At 38.8% G+C, this 27,157-nt stretch overlaps 1 long non-coding RNA gene across 2 annotated transcripts in view; it reads right to left on the bottom strand.

The window, feature by feature from the left end:
* Positions 1-805: 805 nt before the first annotated feature.
* Positions 806-27,157, bottom strand: part of LOC137625841 (uncharacterized) — a 43,194-nt gene continuing 16,842 nt past the window's right edge. For both annotated transcript variants that reach the window (XR_011040921.1, XR_011040922.1), the window contains exons 2-3: positions 14,703-14,934; positions 806-8,044 (exon numbers count right to left, since the gene is read on the bottom strand). This is a non-coding gene — a long non-coding RNA (uncharacterized lncRNA). The remainder of the gene's footprint in view (positions 8,045-14,702; positions 14,935-27,157) is intronic.

The raw sequence follows: 27,157 nt of genomic DNA, 5'->3' as shown, positions 1-27,157 counted from the left end.
TGCCAGTTGGCACCGACATCTTGTAGGTAAAGAACTACTGTACAGGTTTGTATTGTTATGAAAAATACAGTCCAAATTACTTCCAAATTTGTAATTTTCCTAACCATACAAACCAGTGACCTTGAAGCTAACCTTCATGCCTCATCTGTACAAGTCCTGTATTAAATGTCGAAGGGGCTACTCAGTACTCAGTGGACTGTCTGGTGGCCGTGGTTTCCCTGCTACCTGACAGTAACTAACCCCACTGTGTATAAGTTTTTATATCAGAGTTCCAGTTTCTATTTAAGGACTCAGGGTTGTAAGGAAAAATAAAAATGACTTAACCTGTGATGTTTTGCATTATTAAGAAATATCTTTTGACATTTATTTTTTAGATTGAATATTACTTAGCTTGTGAGGGATGGTTATCAGCTATTTCATATGGAGTGTAGATGTTCAGGTAATATTCTGGTAATTTATTTTCACCTTGAATTAGTAGATAACTAATGCAGGTTAATTTGGCACTACTGTTTACTGTAAGTACAACAGGGCTAATTTAGCCAGGAAGTAACTAGGGAGCAACGTAGTGCATCTCTTAATAGTAGCCCCTTCTTTTTTAATATGGGTGTTTTTTTCTTCTTTTAATATGGGTGTTGTTTAATCTTCAATGGTCTTTCACAGTACAGTATATTAAATCTTGAATTTCCTTTATTAAACTACAGTGCACATGTTACTTTCTTCCTAACTAATAAACTAAAGTTAATAAAGTCAAGTAATTTAATAAATATCAGTGTTCGGTTAAACTATTTTATAATAATAGACCAAAAACAAACATTTCTCTTTATTAGTCTGACATAGCATACAATAAGTGTGATGTGGATAAACTAATGTTACAAATTATTCTATATAATTGTAATGGGAATGAACTCACAGATATAACAAGTGAAGAACTTATGGTCACAGAAACTTGAATACAGCCTACGATATTAATTTTTGGTCGATGGGATTATATTTATTGTAAAGAACATAAATTTTAGTATGAAATTCAGCAATAAAATTAATAATCATGTTTTAGAGAGTTGTAAATGTATAAATTTAAGAGTGCATTGTAAATTATAGAAAGCTTCACAAATGCAAAAATCGCTACTTTAAAGAAAGTACAGTACCTTAGGTAAGACTGACCTACCATAAACTTTAGGTTGGGTTTCATAAGTCATTTAGCAAATACAGTCTAGGTGTTTAATTGTTCTTAAAAATCAACAATTACACAAGAATTGCTGAACTCAAAAGCCATTCGATTCTTACAATTATGGTCTTAATATTTTATTCTGAATAAGGAAAGATGACATTTGTATCCTAAAAACTTTCATTAATAAAATGAAAAAAATTCTAAATGGAAATTAAGACTATAGGGAAAAGGAAACATGTAATTTGATCGTCTTACAGTGCAGGTGGGCAAGGTAATGTATTAGTGAGTTTCTGAAATTTTGTACCATCAGTATTTCAAATTTCAAATCAAACAAATTTCAACTAATATGATAAGTTATTGACATGGCTGTTCTTAATAATTACTATATACTGTACTTAGACATATTTGTGAGAGGTAAATTTAATACAAGCCTAATATGAGATTGTTTCAGAAAGTTAAGTTATACAAAATCTTGTATTAATGAACAGCCAACTCAGTTTTTGCGCATACACACAGTTGCTTACACTGAACAGTAATTTATACACAGCAGTCCTATAAGTGTTGCTTAATTTTTTTTTTTACTTCAAAATGCAAATTTCTTAAGACACACGTGCATGCACAGACTGAAGGGACTTTTCGATGGTTGATACTCGCAGTTTAATGATACTGGATCATTGTATTTTCCTTGGTGCTACACCTAGCATGTAGCCTTGTACTACACACAGCTTGTAGCCTTGTACACTTAGCAGCCTTACACATTATGTGCAAGTTCATCTAATACCAACTCACATATGAAAATAGACATTGAGGCATTAAGCACAGTGTAGGAAACATTGCCCTAAAAGGCAGGTACTGTAAATACAATTCCAGTTACATTAACATAACAAAACCTGAAGGAACCAAAATGATATTTTTCTTGGCAAAACTACAAGAGATGATTTTTAAGTTATTTAAATTTTTTCTTAGTCTATTATGAATTACACATTGGAATGAACATTTCATTACTGTTACAATGAACATGGAGAGAAAATAAGAAAAATGCATTACTGCATTTCATTTCGCTTCCTTCTAGTGGAATACACAAACTAATGTACAACCAATAACTGGTCAGTATAGTTGTTGTAAATCTATACGTACATGATGTTATCAAAATAAAGTAGTTTTATATACATTTAATTGAAACTAATAACCTGCTTCAAAAAATTATATCCAAGAAATTGCCTCATGCTTGAATTAAGCCAGCCAAGAGCTTACACTGAATACTATAAGTACTTTCCTAAAATATGAGTGTGATCAGTAACTATATAATGAGCTAACTTACTAAACCTTCTACAGCACTCTCAAACATTCCTTCTAGTTAATGCTTTCTTGCTAGCATACTTCCCGTAAGCATTTGTAGCACATCATATGAGCACTGTTAATATAGAGAAACATGACCAGTATATAATACTGACCAAATGTCACTGAGCTGTGCAGTGGCTGGGAAAGTTCCTGGAAAATGAGTGACTTTGCCGCTATAACGGTATTCAAGTTGAATGAAGGATGAATGTGTCATCAATAATGAATTGATTCTTTTTAAAGTGATATCGATGATTTATTTGCTCAGCCCAAGAGAGAATAAAGTTTTAACAAATATTATAGAGGATGTAATGTAGTTCACACCAACCGTAAACTTAGTTTTTGTTAATAGAATGGTTTACTATTGTGTGGAGAGTTTCTTTAGCTTACAAAGTGTTGTGATGTTAGTATTGTATTTTGAAAAGCCAAAATATAGTATATTTCTTTATTAGCTTGTTGCTGTGATGCAAACTTGCTTTGCTTCTCACTAAAAAAAGTACAGTACAGGCTTGTTTGATTGGCTATGGGACCCTTGTGATGTGAAGCTTTGTAGTACACTTTGTTGGTGAACACCACTACCATAAACAAACACAAGTCTCTGAAGTTGTAGATTGTTATATTTACTAGGGTACAAGAATCTAATATGGTATTTCTAATGGCTGCAATATAAGCAAAATTAAAAATTTAGAAGTTTAACCAGAACAGTTAGTTAGCAGTAATTGTATGGTTAGTTAATAAGGGTTCAATAGAAATTCTACTCTAATTTTCCATAGAATTTATATTTTCCCTTTATTTTTGTAGCCTAAAATGATATTTCATGTTCAAGATTTTCTCCATGTTTTTTTCTTTAATGTTCTTTATATCTTTTAAGTGTATGTTTTACTCAAGTTAATCATATTTTCTTGTTTACTTAAACATATTTAGTGCACTATCCCTTTGTATTTAGCATGAAGTTACCTGAAGTTTCTGCTACTCTTTTACCTTTTTAAATTTATACATAAAATTGGATGGTCTTAATTTTCAATATCTGTAAGACATCATATTTCTGTTATTTATTTGTGTGCATACTATTTGTGCCTTCGTGTATCAGTTCGTGTAACTGCCTTGATGCAATAATTTGACAAAACTTTACTTTTTAAAGTAAGCTGTTCTGTAGAGTTTATGTAAAGACCTTGTAAGTTAGTGAAATGTCCTTCAAGTTTATTTGTTGGTTGTATAGATGACAAGGTAGTTAGTATAGATGTTCAAATTTGAAAAGCTATTCCCTGTTAATGAGTTCATAAATTTTTATAGCAACTTTACTTTTAAAATTGACCTTAGACAAACAGGGATATATTTAAACTAACTTTTGCCTTGATTTCCTTTTCCTTTTAAATAGATATTTACTTTAATAAAAGCTGTGCATCTTATAATGTAATTCTCTGATATATTGGCTTAATTAATTACAGTATAGAATAATCTGTCTTGATTTAACACAGTATTTGCTTCAATATTTATGATTAAAATATGGGTGCCATTTCACATTAATAGGCAGTACCCAGAGCCAAACACATCGATAACACACCTACGTACAAAATAAAGCAAAGTACACCAACTTGCTGAGGAGTCGTAATGTTGACATACGTATGCTGTTATTCTTTAGATCAATTACCATCATTAAGTAGTTTACCAAAATCACAGAGTCATGTCTACTTACACGGCTTGCCTGAATTTAAAAAAAAAATGGAGCAGGGTAAATTTAAAGGGAGAAGATATCGCACAAAGAATTAGTAAAAAGGATAGAGTAATGCAGCTGGGAGCCATTGAAATCCTACAAAAATCCCTTAGTACCATCTACATTATGTCGAATCCATGCTGTAGGTGTTCCTGTCCAGGTGGGGATTATTGTTTGTAGAAATTAGTGCATTCCTACATAGAAGATGCATAAATTCAAAATAGAATCTTTCATCTACTGTATTTCAAGTTAATTTATCTGTACATATTCCAGTTACTAATAGAAAATTTTATCTAATATAGAAAGTAGTTTTTGTAACCATTTAGAGGTACAAAGGTCCTCAGCAATTGACAGTGAGATTCAATTAGTTTGTTAGTAGCATTCAGGATTATTCTGTAGAATGCTCTGTACCTGGTATAAGTTTTAATTTTATGCGACTGCCTCATGGTCCTTCACACGACCTCTAGGACCATCAGACGTCATGTGTGATGCTAAAATACCAGAATTACATATAGCATTTAATAGGTCTGTAAATTTCACTTTGAATTCATCAGTTACTTCAGAGCTCTGTTCACATTCTTATTTGTAAAAGCAAATTCAGGGGTTACTTGAAGTCTATCAATTTTTTTTATCTCTGTACGTACGTCAAAGAACTATATGTACAGTATAAGGATTAATCAATAATGTTAAGTTGCTGATTAGTATAATTGTCCATTTAAACTTTCGTCCTAATTTGTCAGTTTTTGGGATTCTTTCTTGAAAGTGATTAGCTGAATATGACAGTAGATAAAACAATTTTAATGTGGTAACATTGCGGGTTGACCAAGTTGGCAAAGAAGTTAACTTTGTAAAATAAAGAAGTCTCACATTGTCTTTAAAATTAACAAGAATTCTATTATAAGGTTTAAAACTGACAAAGTAGAAAAAAATATTTTTAGAACAAGGATATGCAGTATTCTTAAGCATTTATTAACTTTTAAAATCAAGTAACCAAAGTGACAAAGCTGCAGCTGTTATTCACCCAAGTTCTCTTGATTGACTTAGCCAGATTCATAACCAAATATACTTAAAGTTGGTTTTATTTGTATTTTATGAAGTTGCTAAGGGGTACACACTTTCAGCAATTTTTTTCCATAATTCGTAAGGTTATGACTTGGAAATGTATACTGTATATATACAAGTATGTTTATGTATTAATTTGGTAGCGAAGCTTAAAGAATTAAGACTGATAATTGCTTTCATTGGAAGCTTGTCCTGAATCTTTCCTCCATGTCACACTTAATGCTAACAAACTTCTAATAACAAACGACAACACCACTCTGACCCAATAAAGAGGATAATGGAACATTGTCATATTGTTGCTTGATACAGTTTACCCTTCCTTTATACTCTAGAGCTGTTATCTGTAATTGTTTGAAATCGTTCAGAACAACTTCATAGCAACGTTCCACTATCTATTGGTCTTGAGGAAATTTTTGTGACCTATTTCGGTGATGAGGAAGCAGACACAGATGGGCGCACACGCGTCTCCACTTAGCCGTGTGCGCAGGTGGGGCTCATTCTAAATTATTTAGCTGTAATAGAACACCGCTAAATTTTCACTTACATATTATAGAGCAATTCATTTTATAAAAGCAAATTACAGGCAATACTACTGCTCACCTAATGATAACATTCAAACATCAAAAACTTAAGCAAATCCTTAAAATTCACAAGAGGATAGGTTTTTCCATACAGTATTATATAATGTTACTGTATGACTTATCTTAAATATTTACAATACAGTACAGGAAGTACAAAGAATGCCACACATAGCTTCAAGTATACTTTAGCTGAAATGGATTTCTCGCTCAGTAGCAGAGAAGGTATGAAGTGAATAGACTGGAAGAAAAAGTACTTTTAGTTTTGTTATTGGTAGTCGACAGAAAGGCAAATTTTGTTTATCTTTTGCAGATTTCATAGATTTACACAAAAACTCATGATGGCATCCTTATTGCTAATCTAAAAAATTGCTGGAGGAAAGTCTTCAGGAATAAGCAATTGGATATTCCAAGTAGCAAGCCCTCCCCCCTCTCTCCAAGTAGGAGGGTATATTGCAGTGTGGAACAGGATCTTCTATCTTATATTTCAAGGTTTACCTTGGAATAATTGAAAGCAGTCTTTTTTGTGATTGTAGTCTCTTGATTTTCTGTGGGTTTGAATTTTAGAAACAGCTTTGTCAGCATAGTACTGTAGATTAAAATAAGGGATTTGGGACTAAACTAGGGATTGACCTATACATTTAGATTTCCCCACCTTGAATTTCAAGTTGCCATTTACATAACTAGTGTGTTGGTGACAAAAACTTGTTCTGTAAAAGATGGATATCAGCATAATTTAGATGCTGCAAGAAAATATAAAGTGGATTACTGTAAAAATATATCGTATGGCTCGATGTTTTCTGTAAACTACTTAATGATACGAATAATTCATTCCAAAGAACACTGTAATGGATATACATGGCATGTCGTTAGAGATTACTGTAGTGCAATAGTGCACTTAATAGTACATAGAGTAAATAGCTAAAAGATTCATACTAAGGCTCTCAATTTGTTCACAGGTCTCAGTAGAAGGCAAAGCTGGTACAGTATTCATATGGGTAAAATACATACATGTTTGTTCCTGCTCAAAAAAAAAAAAAATTTGACTATTATGTCTTAGAAAGTGGCAGTTATATAAGGCTGAATCTGATAAAATATTTTAAATCTAGAACCATTGTGATTGCCAGATCTTTCCTTCCCTAACTCCAGCAAATAATGTCATACTTCAAGAATCTGTATTATTACTTGTGCAGTTTCAATATTCCTGAGCAGTCAGCTATACAAAAGAATTGAGGTTAGTTGAACTGTAAAATACTTTATTCTAATTTAATAACCTTTTCCAACTACTTTACGGTCTAAAATTGACATATGAATGGAATGCTATTTGAGCACTTCTGTGACTAACAAATTTTGCTAGAGGAATAGAAAGACATGAAAAGGGAATATTGAGTTATTACCTTTCTTGGTATTGTTAGGATCAACTATGAAAATTTACACATTTAATTTTGAAACCTGGGGATTTTGATGCTATTTAGCAATTCCACAATGAAACCTGACTACCTAACTTCTCCTGTCTTAGTACTATTCATCTGGATTCCATAAAGGACTCTTATGAGCAATTAGTCTTAAAAAAGTAGCACTATGAAATCTTGATATTACATCTTCGAAGAAGGATTCAAAATATGACACATACAATTCATCTTCATTCACAGTTGTCTTTACGAGAAGTAACATTTTAATTTAAGTTCACTGTGTTTTCAGTTCCCCTTGAATACCCTTATTTGCCTGGATTTACTAAACAGTACATGGAATTTTGGTTTGAAGAGTAAATCATAAAAACAATGATAAAAATATATTCATAGTAACATACATTTGGTCCTGCCCTTTTGTGTATATATATACCACATCTGAGCATGTGGAGAAGTTTTCATTTCTATTATGAATATACTGTAGTGCGAGATCCCTAACGGCAGTTTCACATATAACCTTATTTCCAACATCACTGCTACTGTGCTCCTCATGCTGTCTTCAAGAGCCTTTAGCAGCCTTGCTGCTATTGCCTTCGGTTGAGTTTGAATCCTTCTTTACGTTATCGTTAGGTTCCCGCTCTTCGGCCAGTTCGTAGCCTCGAATGACAGTTTCTATGAGGAATTTTATAGTGATGCGATAGATGTTGTCCATGTTGTCGGTGTATCGGTCCCCCAAGGTAAGTCGGACTGCTTCGAGAAATGGTTGCTCAATTTTCTGCAAAAAGATTATGTACATTAGCATGTGTGCAGAAACATGATACAGCATAAGAGCACAAAAGTAAGGTTTTTGTCAGAGTATGTGACTGGAATTTCAAAATGAATAACAATTATTTGTTTTCAAGATATTAATTGTAGGTAATACTATAGCACGTTACCCTAGATAAACTTGGATGCTGAATGGTCTCACAAGCCCCAACACCAGGCTATTTAGTTTGAATTCATAAATAAAATCATTCTTCCTACTCCATGGGAAATAATATTCTTTGTTTTACTAACATAATTGGATAGGTTAGTCAACACCCAGCATGTACACAAACACGGGGTCATTATTGTCAGGCTGTGGTATGTGTGCATATTATCCTTAGAGAATTTTAAATTATAACTTTAACTCTCGTAAGCTCTTGCTATCTTTAAACCCCCTTCTCTTATTTTGCCCACTCGATGAATTAAGAAAATTTTTATAATTTTTTAAAATTCTATACTGTACTGTACTCTCATGGCATTCATAGGCTTCTCTCTCAAAACAGTTAAATACAGACATCTACCTTAAGACTAAAGAAATATTAATTGTTCTGGTACCAACTACAAACCTTTCAGTTCTTAACTATGGAGATACATTTCGGCGACAGCTGAAACTAGCCGAAAAACTTTTAGCAAGGTGTTACTCCCCTCTGCTGGTTAGCGGAAGGTAGACCCACCACCCTACCGGCATACGCAGTAGCCAACAACAGCCACTTTGCATTTCATGTCGGAGTAGAGCGGACATTGTCAGTTCTCCTCCGCTTTATTCTGTTTAACAACCATAATAAAGAAACAACTGGCCAAAAATTTTAAATATTCCCTTTTGATATTGGTTTTCCGTTAAGTGTTGCTCTTTACTTCCGCTCAACTTCACTACAATAACTTCACCGTAGAAATGAAAGCAGAGAAAGAACAAGTCCCTTTGGGTTTCCAGTTGGGGAACTTTCCCTTCCAAGGGAGATTTAACCCTCTTCCAGCCAATATCCAGCAATTTTCCTGCTTGCAAGGAGAATTGCAGACAGCGGCAACAGGGGTTGGTCACTTTTCCTACATGCGGGAAAGACTCCCTTTGCCCAAGTGATTTTCTCCTCGAGGTATTGGATTTTGGATTCGTCCATGCCCTGCTCTTCCTCTTCAGAGCATAGCTCTTCAATACTTGATGATGAAGGAGTTAGGTGACTGCTTGCAGTTCCTGCTCATCGCTGCCGTATCCTTAGAGTACAAAACGAGTCTCATGGGCATTTTCCCTTAGATCTTTGCTGCAAATGTTGATGCCTACCGACTGCTTGCGGTCGCCGCCTCTCCTATCAATGAGTCTCGTAGGCTTTAATTCTTCTTAGTTATTGCCCAACTTCGGGCTTTTGGGCATAATGAAGCTCTTAGAGCTTTGTGAGACCCAGCCCTTCGGGACATGCCTCATTGGTTTTAACCTCTCATGAGAAGAAAACCTCTTGTAGGCTATAAATAACTTTGGAGTGATGGCCTACATTATGCCTCTTGGGGCACAACAATGCTCATGAAGCTTTAAAAGGCCAAGACCTTCAGGACCTGGCCTTATTTTAAAACTCTTACAAGGGAGAAATTTCTTTTCTATGATAAGAGAATGATAAACCTAACGCTAGCGTGCTTAACCTCTCAACCAATGAGGTTAGGGGGCGAGGAGATCAGGTCACACACACAGCAAAGCGCTAGAACCATCTCTCGCCACAATGAACAGTTGAGGGAGTTCAGTGCGCAACTACAGCTACGTAGAGTACTAAAACCATCTCTTGTCACATCATACGATTGAGGGTGTTAAGTGTGCTCGCCACCCAAAGCGCTTAATACCTTACTCCCCCCTTTTGGGACTTGTTGAACAGCACACAAGTACAATGAGAACAGCACAGATCTCTCTATGCATACATCTTATCATAACTTCATCTTCTCACTATGAGTAAGAAGTATACAGGAGAGAGATATGTGCAGGCTTTCAAGTATCCTGCACATGCGGATCACAAGCTTTCATATCTGCGCAATTGTCTCGTCAGCATTCTCCAGTGTTTGCTAATGCTAGCTGTTGCTCGGCAATGCTCACTGATGCTCGCTGATACTCGCCCGCACTCGCTAGTGTTAGTGGGCTCTTGCCGGCGTTTGTTGGCAAGCCTGGACAAACCTGTCTAGTGTTTGTGGTCTTTGCGGTCTGGGCCAACAAAACCCTTACATGCGAGATTACGCTTCTTCATGGGAAACTTCGTCCCTGAAGAGGTTTACACATCTGCATACATTCACTATCTCCCCACAAAGGATGAAACGAACTCTTTCAGTTCAGCATGCGCGCTCACTAAGGCAAGCACGACGAGTCTCATTAGACACCAACTTTAGTCAAACGTAATCCTTCAGGGTTACCGTCTCGGGCTTATTTTCCCTACGGAATGGCAGCCCTTTGGAGCACTCATAACATGCTAGTGAGACATAACCTTGAAAGGTTAATTTTTGCCAGCATCTAATCCCAAGGGATTAGAGTCGGCCTAAAGGCGGGTAGACAAACGTTTAACACCGACGTAAGTTTGATTGCTGCACTAGCTGCATGTGCATTTCGTGGACGCGCACACGCTCACGAACATCTTTGGTCAATAATGTTGCGATTCGTCGCACATACATTATTCCTGCAAGTGGCCTTAGGCTCGTTTTCGAACACTTATACCCAGAGGCAAAGAAGTACACTTGTTCTACCGCATGCGGGCAAGCGGTCTTTTCTACCAACAAGGAATAGGTACCATCTTACAATTAGAACTACATTCTAATAAATCATGAGTTTCAATGGTTATATTCCTTACAGGAAGTCAGGTTATGCATTCCCTCCTACTTTCCTGTAACCACACATATCTAGTTTACCCTAGAGTAGACTTAACTTCTTTCCAGCCAGTTCCTTCTTAACTTTCGGATAGCCAGTCTTAGTATTTAAAATACTTGAATTCTGAAACTTCGCATAAGTGAATCAGCTCCCTAGGAGGGAACATTCAGAACTTATGCCAGTTTTGCCGATGGAAAACGAATACAAACATATTTGTTGTTTCTAAGGAATCTTGGTCATAGGAAGAAAGGTCTCAATTGCAAATGTTGATCAATGATCTCCAATCAGTTCCGAAGGCAACAAATTATTCAGGCTGCGGTGGTATGTTCGTCCCGCCTCGGCTGTCTGTTTTTCTGGTTTGTAGTTAGACTTATGCATACATTACCTGTCAAACAATGAATTGAACATACGTCTCAATCTTGCCTTTTGGAAGTAGTTGCATGCGATTGATCATCAGTGACCAGTTTCGTGGTCGATAGCAATCACTATGTAGATAAGCTGTAATACCATCTTCCTCTAGGGAGTACTGGTTACTCTGGTATTATCGATCTGTAAGCATACTTACACGGCCAACTCCCATTGGATTATAGGCAGTTGGAGGACAGGATTTTTCTTTTCCCTACAGAGCAGTTGCTTGCAACTGGTAGCATGTCTCGACTTCAACCTACTTGAGATGTTTACTTGCTAAGCTACAACCTTATTTGAAAAAGCACGATGTTTTAAGTGCAAGGGCTCCAACAGGGAAAAAATGTGCAATTTCTTAGCCCCTGGGGAGCAACTGATGATAAGTGAACATTCTCTTGAAAGCTAATATTTCTCCTTCCTCTCAACTGAGTCCTCCAACCCTTGTGGTTGGTCATCAGACACAGTACCTGAGCAGTGCTGACTGACCAGGTATCCCAGAGTCCGTCCCAGTTTCCGATGATTCAGAAGGGAAGACTATTTTCTCCTGAAAGGGTTCCTGACACAATTGATGTTGCGCAGTCTTTTCCTTACTCATGAGTTGAAGGCCTTCTTCCCTGGGAGTGCAGAGACTTCTCGCCAACATCACTCGAGACGTGTAACGATCAGGAGGGCTTTTTCTATATTGCTTCAGCATGTGGAAGCATAATGCAAATCAAGGCAGAACCTGCTGTTCCTTCACATCCGGGCTTGAGAACAGTCTGCGCATGTAGGAGAGATGAAACTTGCTCGCCAATCTCCTATGGGAGAAATGATGAGCAGGAGTATTTTCTCTAGGATGTGCTATTTCGACAAGACACAGTTCCTTGTCTTATGGACGAGTCTTGCTCGCTTTTACACACCCAACTATCTAGCTAAGTGAGCAGGTGACCTCTTCTAGGAGGATGTCTATAGAGCATATGGCAGAGATGGATGTCCCACGTGTCTGAACCTTGGTCAAACTCCGTCCTCAGGGCAGTATAGCACCCGCTCCCTCCTCTAACATCTCATCCTGTGAACAAGAGTTCCTACGCAATTAGATACACGGAGGAACTGGCCCTTCAGACCGAAGACCGGACCATGCTGGAGAAGAACACTCCAGGAGGTCCAACATGGGTTTCCAGCCTGCTTCAGTCACCCTTTCTTTATAGATAAGGCATCTAGAGGCTGGAGACTTGTCATAGATTTCTGTTCCAAATGAGTTTGTTCAACAAACCTTGTTCAAGATAGAGGTAGCCGTGATGGTCAGACAGCCCTTCAGACCAAAAGACTTAGTGCTAACACTGGATCTTAAAGATGTGTACTTCCAGATCCCCATTCATCCATCCTGAAGGAAGTACCTAAGGTTCTCACCCAACACACACACAACAGTTCAAAGGGCTATGCTTTGGCCTGTCCACAGCACTGCAAATTCTCAACCAAGGATTTTCCCTATGGTGTCAGCTTGGGCACACAAGAATGGAACTGCCTGCTTCGTCGCTTAAACGACAGCCTGATACTAGCAGAATTGAGGGAATCTCTACCCGCTCATCAAGGCAGACTCCTTGAATGTTGCCACGATTAGGGGGGGGAGGGTCATGGTATTCTTGAGAAGTCCTCTTAACAACCAACACAAACCTGGTATACTTAGGGATGAACATAGACACTATTTAGGCAAAGTCTTCCCATCCTTAACAGGATTGGAGAGAATGAAATGAATAGCAGAACTATTTCTAAAATGAGACGAATACCAACGACGGACACTGCGCCTCTTTGGAGGCCCTGGTTCCCAACAGTTGCCTTCACACTCAAACTCTCCAGTGGCAGTTGAAAACATTCTGGTCTCATCACAAAGACACTCTGGATCTACTGGTCCCTATTGGGTTTGAATAGTAGAGACCTGCAGTGGTTAGTATCAGATACCAACCTAGTCAGGGGAATAGATCTCTCTCCTCCCGCAAGATGGATATTCGTTATGGATGCATCAAAAGAAGGGGGGCTCACCTATTGCACCTTACCATCTCTGAACATTGGTCCGAAGCCAAGCAACACTGCCACATAAACCTGGAATGAGACAACCTTTTAGCTCTCAAACTCTTCCAAGAGCCCTTTACTGGAATCTCTGTGGTACTGATCAGCAACAACACCATGGTGATACCTTATGTACACAATCAAATAGGTATTTTTCACAACCCTGGAGCCATCTGGTTGTAGAGATAATAGGATGGAAGAAAACTTGGTAGCCCTCTCAGATTGCTGTATTCCAAGCGAGAGAACTTCTTGCTGGATAGACTGAGCAGGAAGACTCAGATAGATAGCCATAAGTGGTCTTGGAATCAACAGATAACCAACAAAGGCTTGACTTTGCGAGGTTTGCCAACAACAAACCTTTCCACGACGTCTCTCAGACGGAACATTCCGGGATACTGCTCCCTAGTACCAGATCCCCAAGTGTTCTGACAAGACACCTTCCAATTCATGGGAGTCAATCTAAACATCGATATGTCCTTTCCGCCTGCTTTCTAGTAAGGAAGATAAGGAAGAGCTGAACAAATTATTGACATGGCAAGACTTTTCGTTGACTCTATATCCCCGATGCGGCAGCATGCAAAATGGTTCCAGAACCTTCTACATCGGCTCACAAACACAACGAGAGAGCTCCCTCCACTCCTCGTTCTTTATAAAGAACCACATGTGCAGATATCCAACGGAACAGTAGCTTTGCCACATCTTCAGGCTTGGAAGTTATCCAACTACTTTGCATGGCATAGGGGTTCTCGCAACACCAAGTGAAATGGTCTATCTTATGTGGTTGGTGTCCTGGAGGGGGGTATCCCACCTCTTAGTGCCACTAATCAATTAATAGCGGAGTCGTGTTATATATCGACTTTACTTCATAGTGCAATTATAAAGCGTTCTCCCAGTTCTTACAATTTACTGAATGGCCACCCAGCCCCAGCACTGGGCTACATAACCCAAATTCCATAAATCAATTCTGAGGGATTTGAAGATTTTTGCCAAGTGAAGTAAAGATCAGTGTTTTTCCATACATTTTGTAATTTTTTAAAAATTTGCAAGTAATACAATTTTTAGCATTTACTAATTATTTAGGTAAGGATATCCCAATGGTTTGAATATCAAATATGCCACCATACACATTATACAGTAGTCCTGAACTACAGGTAGTGCAGGAAAAAATTTAAGAAAAGGAAAAAAAAAATGTAATTTCACACCAGATTTTGAGTACAGTACAATAATTCTGTTGTTACTTCCTGAAGGTAAGTTGTATCATGTAATACAGTATATTACAAAAGAAATCTATTAATAAATGTATGATGCATATGTACAAACAAATTCATGCACAGGAGTAAATGATTACCCAAAAGTAATCCTTTTGGAACCCAGGGATTTTACGATGTGATGCGCCTATCTGGTGGAGTAGGTCAAAGAAGAAGTCGACATTATCCATAGCTTTGATTCCCTCATCAATTGAATTCATGACAATTGTCGCATGCTCTGCCAGTTCCAAAGATTCTGCTTGTTCATCACGTGTACGGTACTGCTTGAACTTGTTAAAGAAACCTAGCAGCTCTTGGTTGTTCTCGAAGAGTCTGAAAGAGTTAAGAAGACTTTAGAACTGATAAGTTCTCAACATGTATTACAGTACATTGAAGTTTAAAATTAAGTTAAAACAATGAATGCAATATATAGTTATGGTAATTACAGCATGGAATGCAATAAATGTTGGATAATTTATTTGGTTAGGTTATTGAAATTAAATGTTTTCATGGCAATTTTTTTTTTATAGAAAGGAGGAATTTAACCAATTAAATTATTATGTAATGGTGATTAGGGATGGAGGGCGACAAGTGCCTTTACCACATGGAAAGTTCCTTCAGAGTACTGATTTTCCAGTCTCCCAACTAATTTCTAAGGTGATTTAAATTTAATTGATGCATAACATACTTAAATAATTATTTCTTACTGGTTTAGTGTTATTTAACAACTAAGGCAAGTGTCTTCTTTTATAAAGGGCTGTTAAGTAGAATATGAAATGGGTTTTTGGGCTCAAGCCATGTCGTCCTGATGGAAGGTTCCTATTGGTAGCTTTCTAAGGGATACAGTATTTGGCTACAGTGATATTCCAGAGAATTAACCTTGAGGTTTCCAGATGTCTAACTCCTGGTGCGAATATCCTTAAAATTTCTCTTGAGGATATCGCATAATATCAGGGGACGTATATCTTGATACGACACACAACAATCTTCACCCCGAATAGCGTTTTCGTTTCGAGGGGGAAAAGTGGCGAAAATAGAAGGGGAGCCGTTATCAAGGTTACCCTTCCTCCTGTACTATTACGAGTATCCAGATGGCGCTGTATCCAAGATGGCGCTTATTTCTATTTTCATAGCGAATTCGCACGGTGGTTTTCCCTGTTGCTCTAACGACTGTGTTTGATTATCTGAGGATTAATCATGTAATCTCCAACTTCTTCTGCCTCTGGAAAGTTGAGTATTTATTCTTTACAGTGTATAATTTTTAGCTCCTGCTTCACAAAGAAATTAGAATAATTTTAAGTGTTCCGAGCTTAGCCGATCATTGGAGGCGCCATGGGCGCTGTCGTTCATGACGCATGTGTTATTTAGTTAGCTGAACGACACTCCCGGTTGTAATAGCATGAATAATTATGAAGCTATTTAATTAAGATTATACTAGGAAGTTATATATTATGTCGATCGTATGCATTAGAGTTTCGGCGATTTAGGTAACCGAACCTCGCCCTGCGCTAGGCTACCTAGCCTACGCGCTTCAGTTTACTTTCATACATGATATAGAACGACATTCCTAGTTGTAATAGCATTAATAAATTATGAACAATTATTACAATTATAGGCACAATTATACTTGTAAAGATATACATAATTTTGCATATATTTCCTCTTCCTTTTATCGATGGTATACGTTAGAGTTTCGGCGATTTAGGTAACGAAATCTCGCCTTGCGCTAGGCTACCTAGCCTATGCGGTTTAGTATACTTTCATACATGTTTCCAGTTTACTCTCGTGTATTGTTTTATCAATTCATGCGGAGATAGATATCTCCTAGAATTATTATATAACTCGATACTCGTCTCCTGTGGAGATTTAAGGGTAATCCCTCCTTCCCTCTGAGTGCCGCCATAGGCGACAACCCTATCTTGGTCCTGCCATAGAGTAGACACTTCGGCTTGACTAGGCTAGTGTTCTCTGTCTCTTACCCTTGCCGACGGATAGCCGGCTTTGGTTTTTCGTCAGAACCTCAGAGTATTCAGTCTTTTTGCCCACGGCCGAGCAGCAGGGTGAGTAGTCGCTCCCCTGCCGGCTTTCAGCTGCCAGCTTAGGAGGCTACGCCTCCCCACGCCGCACTTGAAGTGGTTGTATGATGCCGTCACCTTCTCCCCTGTGGTCTAGAAGACTAGTCCTGTTTCGGCAGACCCTAGGCTGAAGAATAGATATTCTTCTGCTGCCTAGGATGGCGCCGATACTGAAACGAAGTTTCTCCCCTGTTGGGAGGTGGCGGCAATTCTGCCGCCGCCTCCTAACACTGTTTTGGCAGACCCCAGGCTGAAGAATAGATACAGTGAACCCTTGTTTATCGCGGTAGATAGGTTCCAAACCCGACCGCGATAGCTGAAAATCCGCGAAGTAGGGACACCATATTTACGTATTTATTTAACATGTATATTCAGACTTTTAAAACCTTCCCTTTACGTAGTACTGTTAACAAACTACCCTTTAATGTACAGAACACTTAATGCATGTACTACAGTACCCTAAACTAAAACAGGCACAAATATTAAAGGCAATTTTATATCATGCGTTTCCTAAACACGCCAAAAAGCACGATAAAAAATGACAACCAATGTTTTGTTTACGTTTATCTCTGATCATAATGAAGAAACAAACGCATTTACACATCTGTGTATAGGTTAGTTTTTACATCGATTATATTGATTATATGTTGATTTCGTTATTACCAATGTTTTACTTAATTCTTCTTAGGACTTCTAAATAAATGAAATGAATGCCATTTATATAATGTTTTTCTTTATGACGCCGCCTGAAACGGAAACCTTCCATTCGTTTACTGTACGCTCCATCTTTGATTGTAATAAACAAACGAAGGCATTAAACGCGCATAATGAAAGTGATAAATAAGGATATTAAAAGCTTTTAGTAAATATGTTATTACAAATATTATTTACCGTATCTATATAAAATTCTACATAGGTAGCAAAGCAGGAAAAATATTTTTTTTCTTTTTTTTTTTGGCGTTTAATCAACAATAACAAACTGCCGCTAATGACCGAATGATAATTTACGAGAGAGAGAGAGGAGTTTTAAATGTAATAAACAAAAAAATATGATAGGTTATAACATGTATATTCAGACTTTCAAAACCTTCCCTTTACGTAGTACTCTTAACAAACTACCCTTTAATGTACAGAACACTTAATGCATGTACTACAGTACCCTAAACTAAAACAGGCACAAATATTAAAATGTTAGAATATTAAAGTAGTATAAAAAAATAAAGATTGTTACTGTACTCATCACGAAAGAAGTTGAAGAAAAACTTGAATAATGATGGCGATGAATTTGCTGCACAGTAGAAATGATGATGATGAAGCTGATGATGTCTTCTACTGTGCAGCCAATGATAGTATTTTACGTCTCTTCAGACGGAGGTGTCTTTTCCTGGGACACCTCTTCAACTTCTTCCCGGGACACTTCTTCAATTTCTTCCGAAGGCATAGTAGCAGGAGGAACTGGCTCTTTTTTGCGAGGCTGGAAGAACATTGTGATTGGAAGTTGCTGCCGCTGCTTCTTTTTTCGCTCGAAGAGCATCCTGTAGGGAGTCATGTCTTCATCAATTTTGTTGCAGAATTGCATAGAATGAACCATATCCTCGTCCCACTCTTGCGACAATTCTTTCAACTCCTTCGCAAGGTTGCAGAGCTTGGCAAGCTGTTCTAATGTTAAGCCCGTTTCTTCGACATTTTCTTGGGTGTCTTCCTGTGTTTCACTGTCTTCTTCACTGGCCGATTTCGTCAGGTTTTCGAGGTCTGCGTCAGTTAGCAGCTGGGAATGGCAGTCCAACAACTCGTCGACGTCGTCATGTCGCCAAACCCGTCACCTCCAATTATCGCAGCCAACTGCACAGATTTGCGTATTGCAGAGTGTTGAATCTCAGCAGGTGTAAATCCCTCGTCATCGTAAACAATCTGGGGCCACAACTTCTTCCAGCTCGCATTAACAGTAGCAGGTTTCATTTCTTTCAGTGCCTTCTGGATGTTCAGCAGGCACGTGGCTATTGTGTACTTCCGCCAGTACGCCTTCAAATTGAATGTTTCATCCTCATCATCTTGGGCAGCATCCACACACGCAACGAGGTCCGCCAAGGTATTCTTCGTGTAGAGGGCCTTGAACGCCCTGATAACCCCCTGGTCCATCGGTTGAATTAATGACGTTGTGTTGGGTGGCAGGAACTCAACCTGAATGCCCTCATGCGACAGATCAGTTGCGTGTCCACCAGCATTATCCATAAGGAGAAGGATCTTAAATGGCAAGCCCTTCTCTAAGAGATATTTACTGACTTGCGGGATAAAACACTGGTGGAACCAGTTGGAGGTCAGCATTTTCGTAATCCATGCTTTTGGATTATGCATCCAGTACACGGGAAGGCGATTCTTATTTTTATTTTTCAAAGCGCGAGGGTTTTTCGGTTTGTAAATAAGCCCCGGCTTTAGCAAAAATCCAGCAGGATTGCCACACATCACAAGGGTAACACGATCTTTGAATGCTTTAAAGCCAGAGGCTTTGGCTTCTTCTTTGAACAGGAAAGTTCGCTACGCCATTCTCTTCCAAAAAAACGGGTCTCATCCATATTAAACACTTGTTCGGGCTTGTATCCACCTTCAGTGATAATGTTCTTAAAGGCCTCATTCGCGTAAGTTTCAGCAGCGGTAGTGTCAGCGGAAGCAGCCTCGCCATGCAGGGAAATGCTTTTCAGGGCGAAGCGTTTCTGAAACTTCGCAAACCATCCTTTGCTGGCGGGAAAATGTTGTTTCTGAGGCTAGGAATCAGTGGATGTCCCTGCTTTAGGTTCATCTAGTACATCATCTTCGTCTTCTTCAGCATGGTCGCCATCGTCGTCTTGAGGTTCCTTTGCCGCAAAATTCTCATACAAACCCAAAGCCTTGGTTCGGATGGTGTTCGTATCCAAGGCTATGTTCTTCTTCCGGCAGTCGGCAATCCAGACTGCTAAAGCACCTTCCATACGGACGATCGTTTTATTACGAGCGGTAACAACTCGCTTCGCTGACCTGCTAAAGGTGATGGCAGCCGTCTTTCTAATGTTCGCCTCGTCCTTCTTAATGTAGCGAATGGTGGATTCGTTCACTCCAAAATGGCGGGCTGCAGCCGTGTAACTTCTGCCTTCTTTCAACATATCGAGAAGTGTCACCTTCTCAGCAATCGTCATCATTTTTCGGTGGCGTTTAGGCTCACTACCAGCCTTAGTAGAAGCAGAATGCTTGGGAGCCATTGAACGCTTGGGAGCCATTGTTGGGGTTAAACAGAAAGTTCAACAAAAAGTTCAACTTCAAACAGTCACGCACAGCACAGATTAAAGTTACACAGTAACGAGAGAGCGGCAAACAAAGTGGCCGCGAGAAGATGCTGTGGATCGGAGAAGCGGTGAAAACACCAATCACAGGCTAGATTACAAAACTTGGGAGCTGATTCGTCATCTATCAGCACTGGAACCAATCACAGTCCGTCTTACATGCTACGTAGTAGTTACAAATTCAAATATAAGGTACTATATACAGTATGCTTTACGTACGCTATTTTACGCTTGTTTTGTTGTAGGATATGTACGCTTATTCGAGATGTGATTTTTGCAACAAAGAATATTCTTGGATGCAGTACTACGTACGTATACATACAAAAGATCTTGGTGCTTGGCAAGCAAGGCTCGAAAGACTGTCAGAAGAAGTCAGTTTTTCAGATACCTCAGATGCCTGATGACTATGACATGAGCCCAGGCTGAGAAAAGGACAAACATCTTGGAAAAGACCTGAGGTGCAGTGGAAAGGCAGAAGCACAGCACCTTGAAGTGGAAGATGCTGTCTCTGAAGGGGAACCTTGGGTACTTTCTTGATCTTGGATGGATAGGGACCTGAAAGTACTTAGCGTGTCTTTTAGGTCTATGGTCAACAGGAAGACTTTTTTCCTGATGGCCTATTATTATTATTATTAGCCAAGCTAAAACCCTAGTTAGAAAAGCAAGATGCTATAAGCCCAAGGGCTCCAACAGGGAAAAATAGCCCAGTGAGGAAAGGAAATAAGGAAATAAATAAATGATGAGAATAAATTAACAATACTGTATATCATTCTAAAAACAGTAACAGCGTCAAAACAGATATGTCCTATATAAACTATTAACGTTCAAAAACAGATATGTCATATATAAACAATAAAAAGATTCATGTCAACCTGGTCAACGTAAAAACATTTGCTCCAACTTTGAACTTTTGAAGTTCTACTGATTCAACTACCCGATTAAGAAGATAATTCCACAACTTGGTAACAGCTAGAATAAAACTTCTAACATACTGTGTAGTATTGAGCCTCATCATGGAGAAAGCCAGGTTATTAGAATTAACTGCCTGCCTAGTATTACGAACAGGATAGAATTGTCCAGGGAGATCTGAATGTAAACGATGGTCAGAGTTATGAAAAATCTTATGCAACATGCATAATGAACTAATTGAACGATGGTGCCAAAGATTAATATCTAGATCAGGAATAAGAAATTTAATAGACCGTAAGTTTCTGTCCAACAAATTAAGATGAGAATCAGCAGCTGAACACCAGACAAGAGAACAATACTCAAAACAAGGTAGAATGAAAGAATTAAAACACTTCTTCAGAATAGATTGATCACCAAAAATCTAGTAAGATTTTCTCAATAAGCCAATTTTTTGTGCAACTGAAGAAGACCAAATGTGTTTGTCAAAAGTAAATTTGCTGTCGAGAATCACACCTAAAATTTTAAGAGAGTCATACAAATTTAAAGAAACATTATCAATACTGAGGTCCGGATGTTGAGGAGCCACCGTCCTTGACCTACTTACAATCATACTTTGAGTTTTGTTAGGATTCAACTTCATACCCCATAATTTGCACCATGCACTAATTTTAGCTAAATCTCTATTAAGGGATTCACCAACCCAAGATCTACATTCAGGGGATGGAATTGATGCAAAGAGAGTAGCATCATCTGCATATGCAACAAGCTTGTTTTCTAGGCCAAACCACATGTCATGTGTATATAGTATGAAAAGTAATGGGCCAAGAACACTACCCTGTGGAACACCGGATATCACATTCCTATACTCACTATGGTGCCCATCAACAACAACTCTTTGAGATCTATTACTTAAAAAATCAATAATAATGCTAAAAAACGACCCACCCACTCCCAACTGTTTCAGTTTGAAAACAAGGGCCTCATGATTAACACGGTCAAAGGCAGCACTAAAATCAAGGCCAATCATACGAACTTCCTGACCACAATTAAGGGATTTCTGTACTGCATTGGAGATTGTAAGAAGGGCATCACATGCTCCAAGGCCTTTACGAAAACCAAATTGCAAACTAGGGAGTACAGTGAACCCTCGCTACTTCGCGGTTCGACAACCGCGGATTCACCACTTCGCGGGGTTTTCCCATAACCCATATATATATACATATCGCGGATTTTCCGGAAAATTCGAAAATACCGCGAAATCTGAAGATAACCAAATACGATATTTTGTTACCTGTAATTCCATTAATACTGTAATTAGTAATATCTGCTCTTACTGATTGTTCATTGCATTACATATGATATATAATTCAGCACAGAAAGAAATAAAACACGAAAAGAGAATGTGATCATACGATAATTCAGTACGTAGTAAAATTAAATCGAACATGAAACGCAAATCAGATGCAGTCATACCATATTAGAATGGTGTGTACTGTAATGGATGTGCTTCTTTTCCATGAATCTTTTGTATGTATACGTACGTAGTACAGTACTGCATCCAATAATATTCTTTGTTGCAAAAATCACATTTCGAATAAGTACTGTAAGCGTACGAGAGAGAGAGAGAGAGAGAGAGAGAGAGAGAGAGAGAGAGAGAGAGAGAGAGAGAGAGAGAGAGAGAGAGAGAGAGAGCGTAAAATAGCGTACGTACGTAAATTTTTATTATTATTGTTATTATTATTATTATTGTTGTTGTTGTTAATAAAATTATTATTGTTATTATTATTAATCATTATTATTATTATTATTACTGTACAGTATTATTATCATTATTTATTATTATTACGGTACTGTATTGTACTTAATCTACGTACGTTCAGTATGCGCGGGGGCATCTTCTATGAGCAACCAACGCGCCATAGTACTAAGACGGGTTGTGATTGGTTCAAGCGCTGATAGATGACGAATCAAAACTCAAGTTTTGTTATCTAGCCTGTGATTGGTGTTTTGCCCGCATCTTCTACCCGCAGCATCAAAGTTCTCGCGGGGCTGCATCGTTCACTTTCTCTTTCCGCGTATTGCTGAGTAGACGTTCTTAACTTTGTGAAGTTTAATCTGTGCTGTGTGCGACTGTTTTAAGTTGAACTTTTTGTTGAACTTTCTGTTACAATGGCTCCCAAGCGTTCTGCTTCTAGTAAGGCTGGTAGTGAGCCTAAACGCCACCGAAGAATGATGACGATAGCTGAGAAGGTTACGCTTCTCGACATGTTAAAAGATGGTAGAAGTTACGCGGCCGCCGGCCGCCATTTTGGCATCAACGAATCCACCGTTCGCTACATCAAGAAGGACGAGGCGAACATTAGAAAGACTGCTGCAATCACCTTTAGCAGATCAGCGAAGCGAGTCGTTACAACGCGTAATAAAACGATCGTACGCATGGAAGGTGCTTTAGCTGTGTGGATTGCCGACTGCCGGAAGAAGAACATAGCGTTGGATACGAACACCATCCAAACAAAGGCTTTGAGCTTGTATGAGAATTTTGCTGCAAAGGAACCTAAAGAGGACGACGGCAACCCTGCTGAAGATGATGATGATGCAGATGATCCTCAACCAGGGACATCCACTGATTCCCAGCCTCAGAAACGTTTTTCCGCAAGCAAAGGATGGTTCGCGAAGTTTCAGAAACGCTTCGCCCTGAAAAGCGTTTCCCTGCATGGGGAGTCTGCTTCCGCTGACACTGCCGCTGCTGAAACTTACGTGAACCAGACTTTCAAGAACATTATCGCTGAAGGTGGATACAAGCCGGAACAAGTCTTTAATATGGATGAAACCGGCTTGTTTTGGAAGAGAATGCCGTCGCGAACTTTCCTGTTCAAAGAGGAAGCCAAAGCCTCTGGCTTTAAGGCATTCAAGGATCGCGTTACCCTCGTGATGTGTGGCAATGCTGCTGGATTTTTGTTAAAGCCGGGGCTTATTTATAAGTCGAAAAATCCTCGCGCTTTGAAAAACAAAAATAAGAATCTCCTTCCCGTGTACTGGATGCATAATCAAAAAGCATGGATTACGAAGATGCTGACCTCCAACTGGTTCCACCAGTGTTTCATCCCGCAAGTCCATGAATATCTCTTAGAGAAGGGCTTGCCATTCAAGATCCTTCTCCTTATGGATAACGCTGGTGGACACGCAACTGACCTGTCGCGTGAGGGCGTTCAGGTTGAGTTCCTACCACCCAACACCACGTCATTAATTCAACCAATGGACCAGGGGGTTATCAGGGCGTTCAAGGCCCTCTACACGAAGAATACCTTGGCGGACCTCGTTGCGTGTGTGGATGCTGCCCAAGATGACGAGGATGAAGACTTCAACTTGAAGGCGTACTGGCGGCAGTACACCATAGCCACGTGCCTGCAGAATATTCAAAAGGCACTTCAAGAGATGAAACCTGCAACCGTAAATGCGAGCTGGAAGAAGTTGTGGCCCGATATTGTTTACGACGACAAGGGATTTACTCCGTCGGAAATCCAACACTCTGCAATACGGAAATCTGTGCAGTTGGCTGCCATAATTGGGGGCGACGGGTTTGGCGACATGACGACTGAAGACGTCGACGAGTTGTTGGACTGCCATTCCCAGCCCCTAACTGACGCAGACCTCGAAGACCTGACGAAATCGGCAAGTGAGGAAGAGAGTGAGGGTACCCAGGAAGAGACCCAAGAAAATGTCGAAGAAACGGGCTTAACATTAGAACGGCTCGCCAAGTTCTGCAACCATATGAAGGAGGCGAAAGAAATGTTGCAAGAGTGGGACGAGGATATGGTTCGCTCGATGCAATTCTGCAACAAGGTTGATGACATCACGACTCCCTACAGGATGCTCTTGGATCGAAAAAAGAAGCAGCGGCAACAACTTCCGATCACAATGTTTTTTCAGCCTCGCAAAAAAGAGCCAGTTCCTCCTGCTAGTACGCCTTCGGAAGAAATTGAAGAAGTTGAAGAGGTGTCCCAGGAAAAGACACCTCCGTCTGAAGAGACGTAAAATACTATCATTGACTGCACAGTAGAACACATCATCAGCTTCATCATCATCATTTCTACTGTGCAGCAAATTCATCGCCATCGTCATTCAAGTTTTTCTTGAACTTCTTTCGTGGTGAGTACAGTAACAATCTTTATTTTTTACTTTAACCTGTTTTATAGTTTAGTAATGTACGTACTGTATGCATTAAGTTAAAGGGAAGGTTTTAAAAGTCTACATGTTGTAACCTATCATATTTTTTTTGTTTAAAATTTACATTTACGTACGTAAAACAATCTCTCTCTCTCTCTCTCTCTCTCTCTCTCTCTCTCTCTCTCTCTCTCAAATTGTTTTCCTGCTTTGCTACGTACAAGTACTGTATAATTTATATTTGTAAGGTAACATATTTTGTAAATGCTTTTACTGTAAATACTGTATGTACTGTATCATTATTTATCACTATCATCATGCGCGTTAAATGCCTTGTTTGTTCTGAGCGTGGTTGTTTACTGAGCGTACACGCCGTCGTTTCAGGCGGCGTCATAAAGAAAAAGATTTCATTTGGAAGTCCTAAGAAAAATACGTAAACTAAAACATTGGTAATAAAAAAATCAACATACAGTACTGTATAATCAATATAATCGATGCAAAAACTAACCATACGTACATATATGTGTACACTAAATGAGTTTGTTTCTTCATTATGATCAGAGATGAACGTAAACAAAACATTGGTTGCCATTTTTTATCGTGCTTTTTAGGTGTTTAGGAAACACATGATATAAAATCGCCTTTAATATTTGTGCCTGTTTTAGTTTAGGGTGCTGTAGTACATGCATTAAGTGTTCTGTACATTAAAGGGTGGTTTGTTAACAGTACTACGTACAAGGGAAGGTTTTAAAAGTCCGAATATACATGTTAAATAAATAGGTAAATATGCTGTCACTACTTCGCGGATTTTCACCTATCGCGCCCGCGTCTGGAACCTATCTACCGCGATAAACGAGGGTTCACTGTAGATGATTACCTTCAGCAAACCTATTAAGACGTTTTGCCAGGAGTCTTTCAAAAACTTTAGATAATATGGGAGTTATGGAAATTGGGCGGTAATCAGTGGGACTTGAGCTACCACAAACACATTTACATAGAGGAGTAACATTACCAATTCTCCAACAAGTGCTAAAAGCTCCTCCTCTTGCTAACTTACGCAAAATAACAGATAACTTTGGAGCTAAGAATCTGCTGTCTTTATAAAAAACAAAGGAAAAATACCATTTGGGTCTACACCTCCATAAGCATCAAGGTCCATCAACAGAGCTTTAATCTCACGAGATCGAAAAGCTAAACTAGTTAGTTTAACCTCAGGAAAACAGGAATGAGGAAGTTCAAGTTTTTCATTACTCTGTTTACTGTCAAAATCTTATGCAACATGCATAATGAACTAATTAAACGACGGTGCCAAAGATTAATATCTAGATCAGGAATAAGAAGGGTTGCCTTTTCCTTTGGACAGTGAGTGACTGAGCCATCTGGTTTAAGTAATGGAGGAACTGTTGCATCTACACCAAAGAGTGCAGATTTAAGGGTAGATCACCATTTATGTTCCTGAGTTGTACCAGAAAGGGTTTCTTTTATGGTTAAATTGTACTCCTTTTCAGTTGAGGCATAAACTCTCTGAGCAAAAGCTCGAAGCTGAGTATAGTTGTTCCAGGTCAAATCTGATCTGTTACCCTTCCAAAGGTGATAGGCCTCCTGCTTCTCCAAATAAGCACGTCTACAATCATCATTGAACCACGGTTTGTCCTTCACTCGATACAGTACCTTAGCACACGAGAAGAGACACACCTATCAATTATGTTGACTAGATTATCATTCAAAGGGACAACAGGATCTACACTACTATATAATTGTGACCAATTCAAGCACAAAAGATCATGCAAAATCCCATTCCAGTCGGCTTGGGATTTCATATAAATTTTACAAGAGTATGATATATCAGGGACAGGCTGCTCAGTCTTCACTACTAATGAAATCAAGGCATGATCAGATGTCCCGACTGGAGAACCAATCTTACTAGTTATAACGCCAGGGGAGTCAGTGTATACGAGGTCCAAGAAATTACCAGTCCTGTGAGTAGCTTCATTTATGATTTGCTCACAGCCTGATTCAGAGGCAAAGTCTAAAACTCTTAAGCCATGGCGATCGGTAGGAGAGATAGAACTTAACCCCTCCCTATGGTAAGCA

Source organism: Palaemon carinicauda, chromosome 33, assembly GCF_036898095.1.
Source record: "Palaemon carinicauda isolate YSFRI2023 chromosome 33, ASM3689809v2, whole genome shotgun sequence".
Lineage (NCBI taxonomy): Eukaryota > Metazoa > Arthropoda > Malacostraca > Decapoda > Palaemonidae > Palaemon > Palaemon carinicauda.
The sequence above is the reverse complement of the archived record's forward strand: the minus strand, read 5'-3'. Positions and strand labels throughout refer to the sequence as shown.